At 52.5% G+C, this 20,577-nt stretch overlaps 1 protein-coding gene across 1 annotated transcript in view; it reads right to left on the reverse strand.

Annotated features, from left to right (window-relative positions):
- Positions 1-17,949, reverse strand: part of RIMBP2 (RIMS binding protein 2) — a 114,888-nt gene extending 96,939 nt beyond the window's left edge. Inside the window, exons 1-2 of the mRNA XM_087423465.1 lie at positions 17,866-17,949; positions 8,561-8,683 (exon numbers count right to left, since the gene is read on the reverse strand). The gene's annotated coding sequence lies outside the window, so the exon portion shown is untranslated. The remainder of the gene's footprint in view (positions 1-8,560; positions 8,684-17,865) is intronic.
- Between the last annotated feature and the right edge of the window lie 2,628 nt (positions 17,950-20,577).

A 20,577-nucleotide genomic window follows, 5' to 3' on the forward strand; every position in this document is an offset into this window, starting at 1 on the left:
GCTGTCCCAATCCTCCTCTGCTTTCTCCTACGAGGACCCCAGTCACCGATTAGGGCACACCATAATCCAGCAGGACCTCGTCTAGCTTGATTCCACCTGCAAAGACCCTATGTGCAAGCAAGGTCACACGCACGGGTTCTGCGCGGACAGGAATCTGGGGGCCCGCTCGCCCCACCACCGCTGCCCAGCAGCCTCTCCTCCACGGCTGCGGCTCCCCCCGGGCCCCAGGAGCAGCACTCAGGCGGTCGTGGACGGCTGCCGCGGCCGCTGGTCTCCCTGCTGCGCCGCCCCCGCCGGCTCCTCCAGCGCCCGTCTCTGCAAACGTCTCTGAATTGAGCTTCCTTAAGTTGAACTCTTGGAGGCACCCCTCTCCCCTGCCAGGACCCTAATCCTGTCCTAAAGCAGACAGATGTCTCCGTTCCGCCTGACAGACAGAACAGTCATACGGGTCCTGAGCAAGAGACACAGCAGAGCGAGGCCGGAGGCGCCCCGGGCGTTCGTGGTAACCGGAGCGGCACGAGTGGCGTCCACTTTTCCCTGAAGCCGGTAAACGCAAGGATCTAGAATGCCCTGAATGTCGGGAACAGGAAACTCACGTGAAAAACACTTCGGGCTTTTTTTGCAGAGGATTTGAGTCTGAGAAGCTGGAGAAAAAAATCCTTTGGTTTACTCCACTTTATCACAAATTTAGACACTTGTGCCGAGACCTGAACAGGGCTGTCGGGCTTGGAGGCTCGGAGCTCGGTGCGGGGACATCTTCGTCTGGCGGTCACCAGCCCGGGCCCGGAAGGCGCTGGAAATCATGAGCCCGTGTGTCCTCCTGGAGGCTCTGTCTGTGCCGGAAAGAAGCTGCCCTTGACTTGCGGCTGCGTTTTTGCAGAAGCACCTGTGAGCCCCCGAGGAACAATCCCGCTAGACCAGCATCCCTGACCGCAGGCCTTCAACCGCTCGATTCTTCTCCGTCACGGCAGAAAGCGTCTGCAGTGACAGGCCAGGTCGACAGTCACGCAATCTCTTGCTCACTCATTCATTCACTCACTCATTCACTCACTCATTCATGGATGCATTCACTCATTTACTGACTTAATCAATCAATCAGCACTACTCAGTCCCTACCATATGCCAGCTTTTGTCCTGGGCACTAAAATAGACACAGTCTCTCTCAAGGATGTTACATTTTGGTAGGGGAAACAAACAGTACACAAGTAAACAATTAAAACAAGCAAGATCAGTTTTCTTTGAAGGAAACGGAACAGGGTGATGTGATAGCGACTGGCGGGGTGGTGGCCCCTTTAGATAAGATGGTCAGGAAAGGCATCACAGGAACCGGGACCTAACTAACCAGGAGACAGAAATGTGCTGAGGGAAACAGCATTCCAGGTGGAAAACACAGCAAGTGCAAAGGCCCTGGGGTGGAACCAAGTGCAGTATGTTCCAGAAAGATAGAGAGGGCCAGTGCAGCTGAGCACAGAGTGGAGAGGGGTCATGGCAGGAATCAGGGGTGAAGGGTTAGGGAGGCCAGAGAGTGCAGGGCCCTGTGGTAAAGGTTAGAATTTAATCTCTGCACAATAAGAAGCAGCTAGGGGGTGTGAGCAGCACAGGGACAAGATCCGACTGTTGTCTTATCAAGGTGGCTGTGGTGCTGCAGGGAGGGTGGGCTCTAGGGGACAGTCGTCTTCGGAAGGGCATCCAGAAGCCCTGTGAGCTGAGGCCTCACACTCTTGGCCATTGTAAGCAGGCAGCTTAGAAGTGACTGGTTTCACTTGGAAGATGAGAATATACTGTGTCTGTCCCTCATTCATTCAGCCCACACACATTTCTTATATGGTTTCTTCACGCCAGGCTGGGCACTGGGGATACACTGATGAGAAAAAAAAAATACCTAACCTGTCCACATTGTGCTCATAGTCTCCTGGAGGGTGACCAAGACAAAGCCATCCAGACAGCAGACACAGCAGGTGCAAAGGCCCTGGGGTGGATGGAGCACACCCATGAGAAGAACAGAAAGGAGGCCAGGGTGGCTGAGAGCGAGGAGGAGACTTGGCCTCTAAGACTTTAAGTGACCTCGTGCCTCTGTGTCTCCCTGACCTCATCTTCTGGGCTTCTATCCCCATATTCATTCTGTTTCTGCAGCTCTGGCCTCCCCACTGTCCTCAAATATGTCAGGCACCCACGCCTGTCTCAGGCCTTTGGACTTGCTGTTCCCTCTGCCGGAACATTCTTTCCCCAGATTTCTGCACAGCTCCCTCCCTCCACCCTGGTCTCTGTGGAGATGTGACACTGTTGGTGAGGCCCGCCCCGACCACTGGACAGAAAGAGCATCCATCTTGACCACGCTCTGTCTCCCTGCCCTCGGCACATGACCTGACACATGAATTTGGGCATTGGCTCTCTGCCAGAATACGGGCACCAGTTCAGGCTACTTTCTCCAGCACCTAGAAAGTGTTTGACACGTATCAGGTCTCCATAAATGTTTGTTGAATGAATGAGTGTGCCTTAGGTGTGGGTTTGATCTGGTTTTTCAGCGGGGCAGTTACCATGGGCCTTGAAGGGTCTGCAGGAAGCCAGCATCCGAGGCCTCTGGGAGCCTGTTTCCTCTTACAATCAGGATAGATGGTCCTTTCCCGGCTGTTCAAGTGCAAAGGTACTCGGCAGACCCCGATGCAATGAAAAAGGCCTCCGAAGAGAACCGTTTGTTGGCGGCCTCATGACCGACTACAGACCGTCAGAGAACAGTCATGCATCGTCTTTGCTAAACTGAACTATCAGCACTGAGACAAGAGCCACATCAGCGATATCTGGAAACACAAAAGCCAGCATAGGAACTCAACCAGCAGACCAATTACCAGCTCATGCGCTGAGTGCACGTTGGCACAGCTCCAGAGCTGTAATTACACCCGTTAACACAAAGTGAGCGTCCTTAATTTACTGAGCGTCGTGTCCCCTCTGCCCCCAATCACTCTAAGGACTTTGAAGACGGGGTCAGGTACGAAGTAACACAATGTAGTCGACAGTGACCCCCAGATGTTCAAGCGACAAGACACAGTGATCGCCATCTGAGCATCACACTTCAACCCACATGGATTCCTCCTGCCTTATGCCTCATCTGATGGTTGAAGGAAGCCACCTTCTTGATGGTTAGCAGGGCGGCTCCCAGAGTAAGGACCAAGGGCTCTTCTACACCAAGGATCCTGTGGTCACAGTGCACTCCATCTCCAACACAAGGTGACTCCTGGACCCCATTTTCCCACCCCTAATGTTCTGCATCCCAGCAAATGACATCATTTCTCACCCAAAAAGTTACCTCCCAACCCTTGGCGTCATCTGGCTCCTCCCTGTGTGTCAGACCCCACGTCCCACCCATCAGCAAATCCTGTAGATTCCACCTTGAAAATATACCCAGAACCTGACACCCCTCACTCTCTCGCCTCTTCCCACCTTGGCTGAAGCTGCCGTCATCTCATATCTAGAGCATCGCTCCTAACCCATCTCCTTGCCTCCATTCCTGTTTCTCGTGGTTTTTTCTGTGTAGCCACAGGAGTGACCCTTTACACACGAAAAGCAGATGCAATTCGTCGCCTCTCCACCATTCAGCGGCATCTGTGGTAAACTGATGACACGTTATGCCACAATTCTCCATCCCTCCTGCACCCACTTGCTGGGTGAGGTGACTTCACAGCTCCTGCAAGCTAGAGACAGAGTCTGGTTCTCTCTCTCTCGGAACTGGGCTGGCCTGAGACTCGCTCTGGCCGATGGGAAGCGATGGAAGGGACTTGCGCCAGGCTAGCCTCGTCCTCACGAGGTCTCACGTGCGTCTGCTCCCTTCATGGCCTGTCGTGCCATGATTGGAGGTCTCAGACAGCCTGCTGGAGCATGAAGCAGCAAGGACCAAAGCCAGTCACCCTGCAGAACCATCCTACATCAGCCCAGAGCTAGCCGACTGCCTGAGCCCCAGACTAGAGACATATCCAGCCAAGTCCAGCCAAGATGACAAGCGCCTCTTAGCCAACCCACAGACTTGCAAGCAATACGAGGGTTACTGTTGTAAGGCACTGCTTGTCACACAGCAGTATCGTGACAACAGGTAACTGATGCAATATCTGATGGCGCTGGAACACACTCCAGAAGTCTTGGAATTCCGCTTGGCCTATGAGACCCTGCCCCAGCTAGCCCCAATCTAGGTTTCAGTTTTCACCTTTGCCACCCCCCTTCCCCCTCCCCTGCTCACCAGCCACCTCGCTGGTCCTCGAACACCCCAAGCATCCACCCGTCTCAGCTCCCTCTGCCTGGGTCCTCCTCCCCTGTATGCTGACCGGGCCCCTCCCCCCCTCCATTCAGAAGCACTCCCTCTGCTCCACTGATATGTCGGAGAGGCCTCCCCACTCCTCACCTGAAGGGTCCCCACGTCCCTTCCTACTCCTTCACTCTAATTTGTTTTTCTTCAAAGCCCTTATCAGCGCCTGGCACCATATTCCAGACACAGTAGGCTTCTTCTCCATTGACTCTCTCCTAGTAGGATGTCCAGGTCTGTTTTGCTACCTGCAACATCCCTGGTGCCTGGAACAGGGCCTGGTACAGTCAGTGCTCCATCTACACTTGGGAATGAACGAAGGAATGAACGAAGGAATGAACGAATCGTCACAGGCCAGGGACACCCCTGTACCTTTGACTGTGGAGACCCCTGTCGAGACACACGGGTACACCCCTCTCCCTCAATACGGATGCTGGCGTGAGGCAACGCCCACCAAAACAAGGGGGACAGTCTGTCGAGCCCCCTCATCCCGTCTCACTTTGCTCAGTCTCTGACACTCTTCCGTTCCTGGCGTTTTAAATTCCACAGACCGGGAATGTGTCAGGAATACGACTTTTCCTGTTCTCCGGTTCTCATTGAAAAGGACTCTTCCCGGGTCCTCCCCACATGTGGGCGACCCGGCCTCAGCGAGTCTCCCCAGTTTTCCTTGCAAGCCACTGGCCTGCTGCCCTTCTTCCCCAGAGATAACCCTAAAGAAGGGCACGTAGGAAAATCGCCCTCCAGTGCTGTGAAGATGGTCCTGGAGGTGTTTTCCACTATGTTACTCTGCATCCTCTAACACAAATTTCCAAGTATAATCAAGTTCAGCATTCCACGTTTTGCTTTCCAGGGGAAACACTAGGCTCCCTCCTCTTAGGAGTGAGAATTATGTAACTGCTCACTTTTCCTTTTATGTCGGGGCTGCTGGGAAACTCAGGCCGAATCAGAAGCTGAGAGTAAGGATGTCTGTCCTCCAAGCTGGCTTGTTGGAGTCCTCCTTTCTCTTTACCTGAATTTTGTCCCTCCATTCATGTCATTTGAGCATGTTATTATATGTGACGATTCTGGTAATTTGACCATATCCTTGGAAAGAAGCATGATAAAAACACACACACAGATAATGAATCCATCAATTATTATTTTTAGAAATATAAGAATCAGGAGGGATTCAGATCAGGTTAAACATCTCTGGTCTGGTCCCTGCGGCGGCTCTGGTCAGTTTCAGTACTGTTCTAGCTGGATTGTCTTAGAAAACGGCACCAATTTCAATATGGGTTTCACTAAAAGCTTTTATATTTTGAAGGAAAAAATAGATTCCATTTGCAATTCAGTAAAAACCCATGATGGGCGTGGTTCTGGGAGCCAGTCACTGGGCTCTCCCCCACACTGGCACTCAGCATCTCCACTCCTCCCAGATGGAGGTTCGGGGTTGGGAGCAGGGCTGTCGGGCCAGGCTCGGCTCCAGGTACGTTGAGATGGGATCCGCACCGCCTCATGTCCTCCCCGGCTGGCCTCGAGCCTGGTGGAGTCCTCTCTGGCTCTCAGTAAGTCGGTTGACTGATCTGGCGTGGGTTTCAATTCAGTTCAAATCGCCGACAGCAGGAGACCAAAACACCACATTCGGCGGGCTGTGGGCGAGTCCAGGCCACTTCCGGAAATGCAAGGTCATCATTCTACTCAAGTTTGCAGAAAGGGCAGGGCTGGGCCTCCACGACTCTCTAAATCAAGTCAGCTGCATCTCAGCCCAGCTCACCGCCTCCCCCCTCCATCAGCACTGATGGGCTTTGCTGCTCAGGGGAAACAAGACGAACTGTGAATAGCTCTTTATTACGACGACAAAAATACCAGCAGAACAGCACGAGAGCGGCCGTGCTTTTCAGCCGGTACCAGTCGAGGCGATGCTTTTAACACAGGCGCTCACCCCGCTGGAGGGGACTCTCTGAGAGCCACCAAGCTTAGCAGGTTCTGTCCAAAAGCACAGGGATTCCTTCACGCCCGCAGGGGACCGTCACCTCCCCACCTCTCCCGCCTTCTCTCAGTCACAAAGGCTCTCTCAGCGCCAGGTGTGGGAAACGGCCAGATCACAGAGGGTTTTGCAAATTTGCAAGACATGCACTTTCCTTCACCTGCAGCAGAATCACCCCTTGAAAAGGACAGGCTCTTTTCATCTCCATTTCTTCCTTCTCTCCCTTTCTCCACAGAGCAAAATCCTTGAGAAAGAGCTTGTTTGCTTCCAACAGGGCCCCCCAGTGGGCCTGGGCCTGGCAAGTCCTGCAGTGCAGCCTCCTGCAGGGCCTTCACGCTGGTCTCCGAGCCCCGCCGTTCACGCACTCATTGACACTGGACAGAGAAGAAGAATTTTCTGGCGTAGGTATCAAGGGCCTGGCTTTGCTCCAGGCACGGAGACCAGAGCAGGAACAGACAGAGCGGTGGGAGTGAGCGGCTGGGGAGCCATGGACAGGAGCCCGGGGAGGGCGGCCGCACGCACAGGACTGAGGCCAGGGAAGGGCTTCAGGCTTCGGGTGAAGGAGCTGGGGGTCACGGGGAGGGTTTGGGGATGACGTTGGGATATGATTTCCATGAACAGTACTGCTCTGGCTGCCACGTGATGAACAGGCCAAAACAGCGTGGGCCAGCTGACCAAGGGGAGGCAGTTGCCGGAACCCTGGCCCCATCACCCTGTCACTGTTCCCACGGGGCCTCACAACCACTAATCTCTCCCGTTCTTGCTGCTCTCCAGATGACCGTGTCCACCAACTGTTGTCAGTGGACAGGCTGCCCGCCCAGCTGACTTCCTTCTGGCAGCTGAGTCCCCATCCCATAGGGCCAAGGGGACGTGCCCATTCAGGTCCCCTGCTCTCCCCTCCTGGACCACAGCCAGCTACCCAGACCCTGGAGTTCCCTGAACCAAATTCCCTGAGCTCACCCCAGGTCCTGCACAGGCCTCCTCCTGGCCTGTCCCCCTAACGGGACATGACACCCTGGTGTGTGCACCCCCCGGCGGGCAGGCAGCCAGGCGAGGGTTGTGTGCAGGGCGCGATGGACAGAACCTGGACGTAAGCCTGGGGTGTCCACCATGTGCAAGGCCTGAGTGCTGAGGTTCAAACCCGAGGTCAGACGGGAAGGGCTGCGTGCCCCACAAAGCCGGTCAGAACTTCACCCACTCCGGGTGGGGGGAAAGACTGGCCTGACCCACGGCCGGCAGGTGGGACACACGGAGGTGTGGAGGTGAGAACTACAGCCCGAGCTCGGTTCACATTCAGGGCCAGTAGTGAGAGAACATGGCACCTTACTTTTAAATTGAGATATAATTCACACACCATAAAGCACACCCTCTTGAAGTATACAATTCAGTGGTTTTAGTATATTCGCAAGGTTGAGTGATCATCACACTATTTGATTACAGAACATTTTCATCACCCCCGCAAGAAACCCCATCCCCCTTAGTGGTCACTCCCCACTGCCCGCCTCCCCCAGTCCTGCCAACCCCCATCTGCTCCCCCCTGCCCCGAGCTCCAGCAGTGCCCCAAATGTTAGAGATGGAGTTAAAAATCACTTCTGATGAAGGCGGGCCGGTGGGCAGCACCGCACCATGTTCCGAGCTTGGGAAATACAAACGATTAAAGTCATGTAGGTACCAGATTGTAGGACTGGAGGTGATTATTATTTTATTCTTTATGTTTTAAAAAATTTTCCCACAATGACAATCCAATAAAAATTTAACACTCAAAAAAAAAAAGGGCAAAGAATTCAATCAGCTTAACTCAGCGAGATCAATAGCAAATCAGCCCACCCATGAAATATTGAAGGAGATCCCGGCTCATCAGAAATGCATGAGGAAGATCCAATTACCTGTACCCTGGTAAAACAATTTTCTGACTTAGCTATTCTCTTTATAATAAGGTCATTAAACATCTGAGGAGGCGCTTAAAATTCATGAAGTTTGACAAACCAATGTAGACACCTCTGGTCCTCAACCTAAGACAGCCTCATTTCCATTCAGGAGCGCTGCCTCCCGCCTCTCGCTCAGCTGTGTTTAACATCCTAAGAAATGGAAATGCATAATTGGTTTTACGGGATCGCTTCTAGAAACATTCGGATTTTGTTACTTACCACTTTTTATAGAATAAAAAGGGGCAAAAACAGCCCCCAGAGCCCTGAATTCCGATGCCGGCTTCCAGAAGAGTTGCAACCACTGTCTCCCCGGGGCCGTGCAGCCGCTCCTTCGGCGCTGACCCTAGGGAAAGCAGACGCGGGAGCCCAGCCTACCTTCAGGACCTGTTCTAGGTTCTCCAGCTTGGCTTGGAGCTGGTGCTTCTCCTGCACGGCCAGATCGCGTTCCCTGCTCACGACGGCGAGCGCGTGGCGAAGGCGCGCATGCTCCGCTCTCACCTGCGGGAGCGAGGACGGAGAAGGGGCCGGTCACGAGGCGCCCGGGAGCGCGGGGGCGCCGCCCCGCCACCCCTCCCCGTCTCTCTCTGGAGAGCCTGCCCCTCCCCCTCCTCGGTCGTGCACTTGACCACGAGTCCGCGCCTCCCGGGGCCAACACGTGTCACCAGGGCTGTCCGCTCCGCCCTCCCCACCCACCGCAGCCACAGTGATTGGTTCAGCACTGGGACGTGCCCCAGGCCTGGCCAATCAGAGTAACCCACGATGGATACAGTGATTGGCTGCCGAGGGGCACGTGACCCAGGTGCGTCCCCGGAGAGTGAGAAATGAGACTTGCCCACTGCCCTGGGAAGGTTGAGGACAAGAGGCTGGAGGGACAGCGCGGTTTGCTGTCGTGAGAGAATAACCCATCTGAGAACAGAGCCAAGAAAATGGACATAGAGCCAAGAGAGGCAGAGGGAGAGGCAGGATCCTCATGACATAGTTTGAGCACCAAATCAAGCTGAGCCGAAGCTAATATTTTCCTTTCCATTTACTTGGGCCAATAGCTTCCCTTTGCTTGCTTACACTAATTTAAATTGTCTTCTGTCCCTTTGAACTGAAAGTCCTGACAGATACAAAAGTGTTAACCAAATTGTCCCAGATCCTAATCTTTTTGTCTAAAAATTTCACCTGTTTTAAAAGTGGATAAAATGGCAACAAGGCTCCACGTGGATTAGAATGATGGACCCACGTCCACTCTCAGACCACAACCACCAGGGCCATGTCTGGAACTTATCTGGGAGATACCGCTTATTCTCAACCCCTCGTACTGTTTCTTTGAAACAGAGGAGGGCCTGCTGTCATGAGAGGAGTTGCCGTGGCTCATCCCTGTTGCTTTTCATTGTGGAGCACAGTTCAACTCAACCACAGACTTTCACTTCTTCCCTCCCCTCAAATGTTACAACACGAATTATGGCTTCAATAACAGGCTGTCACAAAGTCCTGTTTGTCAGCTGCGAAAGAGGTCCTTTCTGTTTCAAACACTTTACATACCAGTGTTAGTTTAACCTGACGATTTCTGTGGCACCAAAAGAAAGGCAGGCACCCACTTGGCATTCCTAAATGAACAGGGTTACGGGGAAGCTGTTATTAAGGGGTCGCCGAGAGGTCTGATTCGCAGGAGTATTTTAGTGCCGTTTTGCTACAGCGTGACACATCAAGCAAGGAACCTGGAACAATTCACATGCTCCGGGTGAAAATGTCGTGAGCTATTGGAACTAAACAGAACTCACATTTGATCCTCAACACCGGGGTAAGGGTCTGCGGAAAGCCATCACTTCTCACGTTCTAACTGGTCAAGAAAATTGGGCTTGGGAGTAATATTCAAAAGCCCGGAGTCTGGTGCACACAGAAGCCAGCGTGAGCTTTCTGAGAGATAGATCAGATCGTGCCACTCCCTGATTGAAGCCTCCCGTGGCCGCCATGGAAATTAGGATGAAATTCAAACCCCTAGAGTGGCCTGCAGCATCTGGCCCACCCACCTCTCTGATCTGAACTGCTACCCTGTGACCCCCATTCACCACACTCCGGCCGTCCTGGCCTTCTTTTTGTCCCTTAAACAGGCCAACCTTATTCCCACCCCAGGGCCTTTGCATGTACTGTTTCCAGTGCGGCACATACCTAGCCACCTCCCACTCCACCCCCAATCTTTGCAGGTCTAGACCCTTCTCATCAACCATGTCACCTCCTCAGACAGGCCTTCCCAACCCACTTGAGGTACTGAAATCCTCCTCCCCACCTGCCCACCTCCATCCCCCTCACCACTTTGCCATGAGTTATTTTCCACATTTATCACCATCTGAAATTATTCTACGAGCTGTTTACATTTTTCTTGTGGTTGATCCTCATTAGAGTGTAAGTTCCAGTTGGATAGGAGTTTTCTTTTGCAACTCAATTCTTTACCATCAGAGCCTGGAAGAGTCAGTGGTCCAGGAATGTGGTGGACTGAATGGAAAGGCGTAGAGATAGACGAGCTGACGGAAAGGTGGCCTGCGTTCCTGGGTGGATTATTTATGTTGGTCCTTCCAGATCCACTCTCCACCCTCATCTGTCTGCTCTGGGCCTCAGGAGGCCAACCTCCCAAACCATCCAGCTCCTAATTAGGTTTGGCCAGGGGGGACCACCCGCTGGAAATCGGGGGCATGCAGAAGAGTGCGGGCGGTGTCAGCTCCCTCCCCCTCACCCAGCCTGCAGGGTCGTCTGTGCAGAAGAGAACTCACCCCACAGGCCTGAGGCTGCCGTCCCTAAAAGGGCTGCTAGCAAGTGTCTGGGGCTCGGATTTCCGGAAGGTTCTCACCATTCCCTGACTGATAAGAGGGGCTCACTGTGTGCAGACTGTCTGCACAGACCATGTGGTTTATGCTGACCACCTGCTTCCTTCGCAGAGTTGGGAATTTGGGGGGTACAGACAGAGGTGCCCACGTGACAGCCTCCAATAGACACCCTGGGCGCTGGGTCTCTCCTGGGCTTCCCTGGGAGGTGGCACTTCACAGGTGCGTTCACAGCTGCAGGAATCGAGCTCGTCCTGTGTGCCCCCCAGGAGGGCTCTGGAAGCCTGTCCCTGGTCTCCACCCCAGCGCTGTTCCTTTTGCTCAAGGCACCTTGGATCCTTGCTCTGTAATAAATGGTAGCTGTGAGCATGACTGTGTGCTGCGTCCTGCTAGTCCTCCTCGCGCCTCTTCAAACCTGGGGGTGGTCTCGGGGACCCCGACACGGTGTCCTTCTACTGCAGCCACAGCTCTGTCGGGAGGGCCTCTCCCACAGGCTCTCCCTGTGCCCCTGGTGGGGGGGCGTCACGGCGCCCTGGCTGCTGCTGCCCCAGGCCCCTCCAGCCCCGCCCACACCCAAAACTCTGAAACTCCCCTCCATCACCCAGTTTGAAGGTGTCATCTATTTTCTACTGGGCCTCCGGGGATAAAATCGTAAAAAAAAAATCTTCCCACAGCAGAGAAGCACGCTGAACAGCCCAAAGTCCACACGAGTCAGGTGTTTCTGAGAAACACATTCAGACTCGTGCTTCACAGGGAGGCCAACTTGGGTGTCAGGCTCCGTATGCAGAACTCATTTATTTATGGACATTTATTTATGATCTGGTCCCTTATAAGAGCACAGAGCAGTCAGGAGTCACCCGCCAGGGGCACTGCCCGGGGCTCTGGTCAAGAATGGACAATCCCCAACCTGCAGACAGGTCACAGCCTAACCGTGCATCTGGAAACTGACTGGCAGGCACGGACACTCTCCCACAGGGACGCCACAGGGTGGTTAGGGCAGAGGGAGAGGTCAGGTCCGCCTGTCAGTCCTATTTACCCTGCAGTGGAGCCAAGACGCTGAGCTTCGTAGAGGGAAATACTGCGTTCAACACGGTAACTTAACAGAAAGCAATAACATTGGGGGAGAAAACCAAGTTTCATTGGTCTTGAAGTCAATGCTTTAAAGGAGAGTAGAAGAGGATGAGGCTGAAAATGCAGAGGGCTTCTGGGCAGCTAGAAGGGTCTAGAATTTGATGGCATTTACTCTTTACTAGACCTCATCGCACACCGAGATTGTGGTTTTGCATTTATTTCTTCCACTTAAAATTTTCCATCGTGTCCCCTTTATGCTCATCAGGATGATTACAGTCGTCTCTCTGGTTTGCACCAGTGGCAGGAAGGTCTGTTGGTAAGGAGGGAGGGGGGATGGACAAAGGGATTGGTGTTTTTGGAGATTGACGTGGGCTGAATGATGGGCCCAGAAGGATGTCCTCATCCTAATCCTAGAACCTGTGAACACGTGACCTTACACAGCAAAAGGGACTGGCAGGTGTGATGCAGTCAAGGATCTTGAGATGGGAGACTGTCCTGGATATCCAGGTGGGACCAGGGTACCGACAAATGTCCTCGTAAGAGGGAGGCAGGAGAGTCCGAGTCAGAAGAGAGATTTCGAAAACCTTATTCTGCTGGCTTTGGAGATGGAGGAAGGGCCCACAAGCCAAGGAATGCAGGCGCCTCTAGAAGCTGGAAAAGGTAAGGACATGATTCTCTCCCAAAGCCTCCGGAAGGAACACAGCCCTGCCGACACTTAGATATTAGGACTTCTGACCTGGACGGTCTGATTCCAGTGTCTCCACAGTTAAGAAAGGAGAAGGAAAAAAAAAGAGTGTTGGAAACCTTAGGTTAAAATTGGTCTTAGAAATCTCAAAGACCAACCTGTTACATGAAAAAATATCTTTTTTGTGATAATCTCCTCTCTTTCCCAAGAAATGAGGACTCTGTATTGCTGCTGGCCACGGGGCTTCAGCCGCCCTGTCGGCACCCTTAACTCAGCCCACACCTGTGGAAACGGCCCTTGGTCACGCTGCCCACTGCTTTTTGGGGTGTGCCGTCTTTTTCCTGCTGGGACCAGGTTGAGACCCCAAGTGACACGGTTCTCCAACGACAGGTGAGCAGAAATCTCTGGGGGACGACAAGCCTTCATGAACACGGCGCTTCGTAAGAAAGGCTTTGGCTGTTCCTCCAGCTGCGGCGAGGATGATTCTCAGTGCTGGATGGCCACCCTGTCGTGGAGCTCACAAGATCCACGGCCCCGCCGGACGGCGCTGGAGGGGGCGGGAGCCTGTGTCCTCGTCAGTCTCCAGCAGCTGCCTCTGCCCTGGGCTCTGGACTTCTTGTCTCGTGAGAACAACGACGCCCCTGGTGTTTCCATCACCGAGCTTGGGTCCCTGCTACATCAGCTGGAAAGATCCCAGCTGATAAACCCGGAGGTGGGCGTTCTCTCTGCTCCTGCCTGGACACAGGGCTGATGCCTCCAGACAGAAACCCTCTCGATATCAGCTCAAACGGGCTGCTTACAAGGCTGGCACCTCAGGGCCTTTGCTTCACTGCCCAGCTGGCCCTTCCAACCCTCACGGTGCCAGGGCCTCGGTGGAGAGGCCCGTTGGCTCACACGTGCCCTGGTCCCCGGCTGCCTGCTGTCAGAGCTCAAAGCTGGTCACTCGCAGAACAGAGAGCGCTCCTGTAAAGCCAACCCACGTCCCTGTCAGTTACACTGGGACTAGAACGTTCTCCTGGGAACCAAGCCAGGTATTCTCCTTCTAACGAAGAGAGAAGCCTCAGAATAGCAAACAGGAATCGGAGAGATTTTCACTAAGACACATAAACTACCCCCCACCCAAAAGAAGAAAAAGAAAGTTCCTCGATGTTCAAAATCAGGGGCCCAGACAGTTTCTCCTTTGTCCTGATTAAATGGAAAGATAAGAATAGTCCACTCTTACAAAACTTTGTTTTTTTGTTTTTTGTTTTTATGTTTCTTTGTGAGGAAGATCAGCCCTGAGCTAACATCCATGCCAACCCTCCTGTTTTTGCTGAGGAAGACTGGCCCTAAGCTAACATCTATTGCCAATCCTCCTCCTTTTTTTCCCTTTTTCTCCCCAAGGCCCCAGTAGATAGTTGTATGTCATAGTTGCACATCCTTCTAGTTGCTGTATGTGGGACGTGGCCTCAGCATGGCCGGACAAGCTGTGCGTCGGTGCGCGCCCGGGATCTGAACCCGGGGCCGCCAGTAGCAGAGCACACACACTTAACCGCTGAGCCATGGGGCCGGCCCCCAAAACTTTGTTTTTTGACTAAGGAAAAATAGATGATATTCAGGTAAGTCCACTGGGCAAGGGCCCTCACCTTCCAACCAGAGGCGCTTAGCCCCAGAAATCCCAAATGTCCAGGGGTCACACCTATAAACGCCCATAATTTTCTCACAGTAAGATAAAGAAGAGGGACCAACAGCTACTGAGCTGTGTGATCATGGTTCACACCAGCGACTCGTAACTGGACCCAGAATTCTGGCCAACAGGCAAGAGGAGCTCACAGGTCGTGGGTTCAAGGTCATGAATTTAATGACCTACATAGTACCTGGCTCCAAACTAGGGTGCCACCAGGTCTTGTAGCTGCCCAAGACCCCCTCATCGCACAGACACTGCAACACGTTAATAACCGGGGCACCAGATCCAGCCACTTGACTCACGTTTATGTTGAAATACAGATCTTGGTGGCAGCAACAGTGCTCTGAGTGGAAACACAGCCTAAAACATTTGGCAGCAGTTACCCAAGGAGAAAGTACCCTTGAGCCTCTGATCTGCCGCGGGAACAGCTCCCCCATGGGGTGAGTTTGATGAACCCAGGTGAATAAGAAATTGAAATTATTTTCCTGAAATCCGTAGAAAGTTGGGTTTGCAGGCTTACAGGGCGTTGAACACAGTCACTGACCTGTGTCCTGAGTTCCCAGCTCATCTGTTTCTTTCCTCAGGGCCACCTGCCCGAGGGAACTCAATCTAATACTCCTGAGTGTCCAATACCAGACTTTGCACTTCAGAGGCAATCATTTCTGGGCAGGCATCAGGGAAGACACTGACTTTGCATCTCCGTGCATCCATAAGGCAGGGCTCTGATCATTAATTTTGCTTTCTTAATCAGGGCTACTAAAAAGCAGATTGCACATCCAAGCCAGAATCAGATGGGGAATCGGGAATTCCCAGACATCTTCCCGGGAATCAGGGGTTCCTTGTGTTTCTGCAGAGTCGCAGGGACAGATCCCAGTGGACCTGGTGCCGTGGGTGAAACTCCCCCCAGAGGCACTCAGCTGCCCGTTGGCCCCCAGTTCCCCTGAGACACTGAGACGCTCGGCCCCAAGCACCTCTGTTTATCCCGGTGACCCTCCCGCAGATGGCCCATCCGGGCACTCTAAAGAAACACTGTGCCCTGAAAAGCTGGCACGGGGCAGGACAGATCCGTGAGGCCCTGCCAGTCTCCCCACCTCCCCTCCAGAGCTCTGCTATTCCCGTCTGTGCCGTGAGTCACTGGCGCCCTCACACACCCCTGCAGAGCTGAGGGGAAGGCAAGCTCGTTGTCTGTGCCTCAAAGCCTTGCTTCAAAGGCCAAGGTGGGGAGGCAGCAGAGGAAGAAGGTTCAAACCTTAAGTGAAAGAATAATGTCGGATTTTGTGAGAATCCCATGGGAACAGGGACGGCCATTAGCACAGCCATAAACTAGGTCCAGGAAAGGAGCCCCGTGCCTCGGCAGTGATGCCCGCGAGCTATGACTCTACCCGGCTGACTAGCCCTGCAATGCCGTGACTGCACTCGGCTCCGTCTGGCTCTGCCCTCACAAAGCTGGAACTGTGATCTGAGTAGAAGACAGAAGGCCATCCCGGGATCAACCCTCCCTACATCCAGCTCCCACCAGCCGCACTGTCAGCCTGCATCGGATGCCTGAAAACCACCATGATTTTACATTTTGTTCCTGTTTAAAGAAAAATGCTCCTGGGCCGAGAAGGTCACTAAACCTCATTATGCATCCACACCTCAGTGTGAGTGAGTTTATCAGACTCTTTCCTGAGAGCAGGTTGGAAAGGAAAGAGGACAGAGAAAGGGGGGCCGACAGGAATATGGGGGAAAGGGCACTAAATGGAGAGTTGGGGATGAACTAAAAGCACATCTTTTAGAAAAATATTGTGGTCGAATACACATAACATAAAATTTACCATCTTAACCACTTTTAAATTTACAGTTCATTTGCACATTGTGCAACCATCATCACCTTTCATCTCCACAACTTTCCCCACTGAAACTGAAACCCCATTAAACACTAACTCCCCATCTCGCTCTCCCAGTCCCAGGAACCCACCATTCTGCTTTCTGTCTCTATGAGTTTGACTCCTCTAGGGACCTCCTGTGAGTGGAATCATGCAGTATTTGTCTTTTTGTGACTGGCTTATTTCACTTTCCATGATGTCCTCAAGGTTCATCTATGTTCTAGCATGTGTCCGAATTTCCTTCCTTTTCAAGGCAGAATAATATTCTATTGTATGGATGGACCACATTTTGTTTATCCTTTCATCTGTCGATAGACACCTGGGTTGCTTTCACCTTTTGGCTATTGTGAATAATGTTGCTGTGAACATGGATGTGCAAATATCTCTTCCAGATCCTGCTTTAATTCTTTTGGGCATATACCCATACAGTAGTACTATTGTTAATTTTTTAAGGAACTGTCATCCTGTTTTCCTTAGTGGCTGCACCATTTTACATTCCCACCGACAGTGCCCAAGGCTGCCCATTTCTCCACATCCAGTGTCTCCACATATGACAGCAAAGGCCTCTGCTGCCTTTGGGCTGGCATTCTTGTAGGAGGGGACAGACAAACACAGAAATGAAGACACGCGACAGACTAAGTGATAAGAGATATAAGAAAATAACCAGTGGGTGAGGTCATACAGACAAAAGGAGCAGTGAGGGAGGGGCACAGACTGGGCAGCCATCTGTGGCTGGAAAGTCTCGCTGAGGAGGTGGCTCTCAGGCTGCGACATGAATGACAAAAAGCTGCCAGCTCTTTGAAGATGAGGCAGTAGAGGTCTAAGCAGAGGAAACTGTTGAGTGCTGAGACAAGCTTGGTGGTCAGAGTGGCTATAGCTTCGTGAGGCGCAGATGGAGTGGCAGGTACTAAGGTGGAGCGAGATGGCGGCCATGGGGACGAGTTTCACTTTCATCTATGGGAGGCACTGGAAGGTTTGCTCAGAGGAGCACCATGACCTGGTTTGTATTACAAGGTCACTCTGGCTGCTGCTTGTCACCGGGGGATGCCAAGAAGGGAGACAGATAGGCCAATTAGGAGACTGTTCCAGCATCCGGGCAAGAGAAGTTGGCGGCCTGGAGGATGTGACAGCAGTGGAGACGGGGAGAAGAAGGTCTGGGGTCTGCTGGTGTTGATATGGCCTAGGGGTGAGTTAGATGTAGGAGGGAGGAAAGGAAGAGTCCAGGGTGGCTCCCAGTATCTCGGCTTGACCAGTTGGGTGGATGGCAGTGCCATTTACTGGGATGAGCAGAGCTGGGAGAGGAAATGGTGTGGGAGAGAGGACATCCAAAGTTTTGTTCTGGTCTTGTTGTGAAGGATGCAACCCTAGTGGACTTCCAAGTGGAGATGACTGGTAGACAGTGGACAAGAGAGTATTGAGTGCTTCGTGCAGCGGTCATATGAAGAAACGTAAGAGGCGTGACCCTGGGTCCCAGGCCACCCTCCACTGGTAGAGTTCAGTGATCCTCCCCTCTCTGCCTTCCCTGAGGCCCGTCCCTGCCACCCCCGTGTCCTGAGGGCCCACGAATGGAAGCGGTCAGTTACCTTGTCGCGATGCCCGGCCCTTGTGGGAAGGCCTGCATAATGGAGTCTCAGGCGATGCTCTCCCTGGGCAGCATCCCTCAGTTCACTCTCCTAGGACAAGAGGAAAGGGCACGGTGAGATGACGCACCAGCCTCAGGGGCACATGGAGCATGGGTCAAGGGCTCTGACTTGACATTAGATCCCGGGTTGGGTATGCTTCTGCAATTCACAAGCCAGGGGATGTGGGCCTGGTGTCTTCTCTCTGCACCATAGGTTTCCTATTGGATAAAACGAGAGTAAGGACACTTCACAATGATGTTATAAGAATATAATAAAATAATACACTAAGCACGTAGTGAAGTGCCCGGCAGATGAACCACGTCTGATACGTGGCGTGCTTCCCTGCGTTACACGTTAGTATCCTAAAGAGGCAACAGAACTCCCCTCCACTGGAGTTGTTAAGTCGAGCTTTGACCTGCCCCTCCCCTCACAAACACTCCAAGCACATTGCCATATAAACAATACAGAAAATGTGAAAAGGTTTGCCCTGCTCAAAAACGAGATAAAAATCTGTAAGGACTATGAATGGCTGGGACACGTGTGGTCAGTGGAACACCTGAGACCTGCCAGATTCTGAGTCCAGAATTTAGGGTCCCTTTTTTTAGGATATGTGGGACTTAAAGTGCCCCACATGACACTAGAGACCTGAGCAAATGTCACCACCTGACTGAGGCTAAGGCAGGCTCCCCAACCCCAAAGAGAGCTGAAAACAATTGGTGACTTCTGCCCGGAGCTCTAGTCTATATAGGGTGGTGCCTAGAGAGGCAGCATGTGCAGACCTGGCTCAGTGTCTGTGCTGGGTTTCTCCCTAATATCAGTGGTTCAGGAACTCTGAGCTGCCAATAACAGAACATAATTCAAGCCTGGGAGCATCCAGGGTGTGGGATAGTTACTCCAAAAAGGTAAGAGGAGGGTGGGGGTGAGCACAGAGAGAGAGAAATTGGGGCTAAAATCTTCCCATCAAAGATGAATCTGAAAATAGAAATTCCAAACACATAAAGAAAACTCATGCTACTAAAGAGATCCAACAAAATCGATAATCAGATGAATTCACCCCAGAGGAAATGAAGATAATCAAGCAACCTGAAAACGACTTCAACAAGGAAGTTGAGGATCCTCACGAGGATAAACGAAGGCATGACGTCCACTCAAGGGAACAGGAAGGAAGCACCAGGGACAGTTCACAGCCGGCGGTGGAAGGCGCTGCCCCTCCTCAGCAGGTCTGAGGCTCCTCGCCTGCCTGTATCTACAAGTTTGCTCTCTCTTCGCCTCCCAGATGAGCTCCCATGTGTGAACCCACGTCCTGGATTAATGGGCAAATCTCCTCGGTAATACTTTGAGGGCTCTGATTTTATGCTCTGTTCACATGCACAATAGGACCTGGGCAGGGAATTGTGGGGTTTCAGACACCTTCCTCAAGGAGGAAGGCCCCTTCTGGCTACTTTCAGGTCCCGCATTTCAGTCAACCTCCCTTCCCCCTGGTCGCGGCCACCACGAGCTCCCCCAGTCCCTTGTAACCTCACAGTTCCACAGGCGTGAAGCTCAAGGAGGTAACCTCTGCGTACTCACCACGCTGCTCTGTTCTGGAAACAGTGATTCCCCAGACTAGAGGAAAGTGCTTGATAACGTGGCGAACACCTTCCCTCTTCTGGGATGTCCCCCATAGCCTATGTTCATCATCGTCTTTCTTAAGTAAAGTAAATTACAACGTAGTCCCCTGCTGGCTCCTTGGGAGAACTGTAGACATTGTGGGGCATGCCCCAAGTGTGACAATCGATTGCGATCTTCAGGGGATGGGAGTACTCATCAAAGCACCTGACCCCTGACCTTGGAGGCTTTAGATGCCCCAAGGTCAACTAAGGCAGCAATATATCAGAGAATTACAGGAGAAGTTTTAAATAGGGGTAGGATATGGGTTCTGAGGTCCAACTGCCTAAATGCAAACTCTAGCTCTTCACTTGTGAGCCATGTGGCCTCAGATGCATCGCCTGGTATCTCTACACTCTCTAGATCTAAGGATGTAATAGCTCCCACTCAACCAGATGTTGTGAAGATTAAATGAGGTAATTCCTGTAGAGCTCCAAGCACACTCCACTGCACACAATCACAGCTCAGACGGGTGGTCCCCTTCCCTGCTGAAAGCACCACCACCAATGCCCTCATCTTCTACCTTCTGCCGTCACCGACCACTCAGCTCAGGTCGTCACCCCTCTTTAAGTCTCCCTTAGAGGAGTGGATTGTAAGACAGGATCATCGGGCAGAGAAACAGGGCTGGCTCAGTCATCCAATTTTCTGGTGGTTGTAGAAAAGTTACATTCATCTATTTTATTTATATTCCATCTCAGTGAGTCAAAGTCAGCTGCTTAACCTGATGAGATCAACCTTCTCAAGGAAAACAGCTCAAGATCTAAATCTAGTCCAGGAAAAACCGATCCACGGCGTCACTGTGCAAAGGGAGAGGAACGCCGCCATCTCTTCCCAACGCAGTCTCCCCAAATCGGTCTGAGCATGATTTGGTGCTTCGGGGTACCACTTACTATAGTGGTCCTCCCACTGCAAGAGCCAGTCACAGAAAGAGCTGCTGAAAGGCAAAATCATCCCCAAACGAACAATCCCCGGCCCCGTACTTCCAGTCACAAAGTACCTGAGCAGAGTGTCAGAGCCCTTCACAAT

This window comes from Ceratotherium simum, chromosome 35, assembly GCF_057802395.1.
Source record: "Ceratotherium simum simum isolate JZ-2026a chromosome 35, ASM5780239v1, whole genome shotgun sequence".
Lineage (NCBI taxonomy): Eukaryota > Metazoa > Chordata > Mammalia > Perissodactyla > Rhinocerotidae > Ceratotherium > Ceratotherium simum.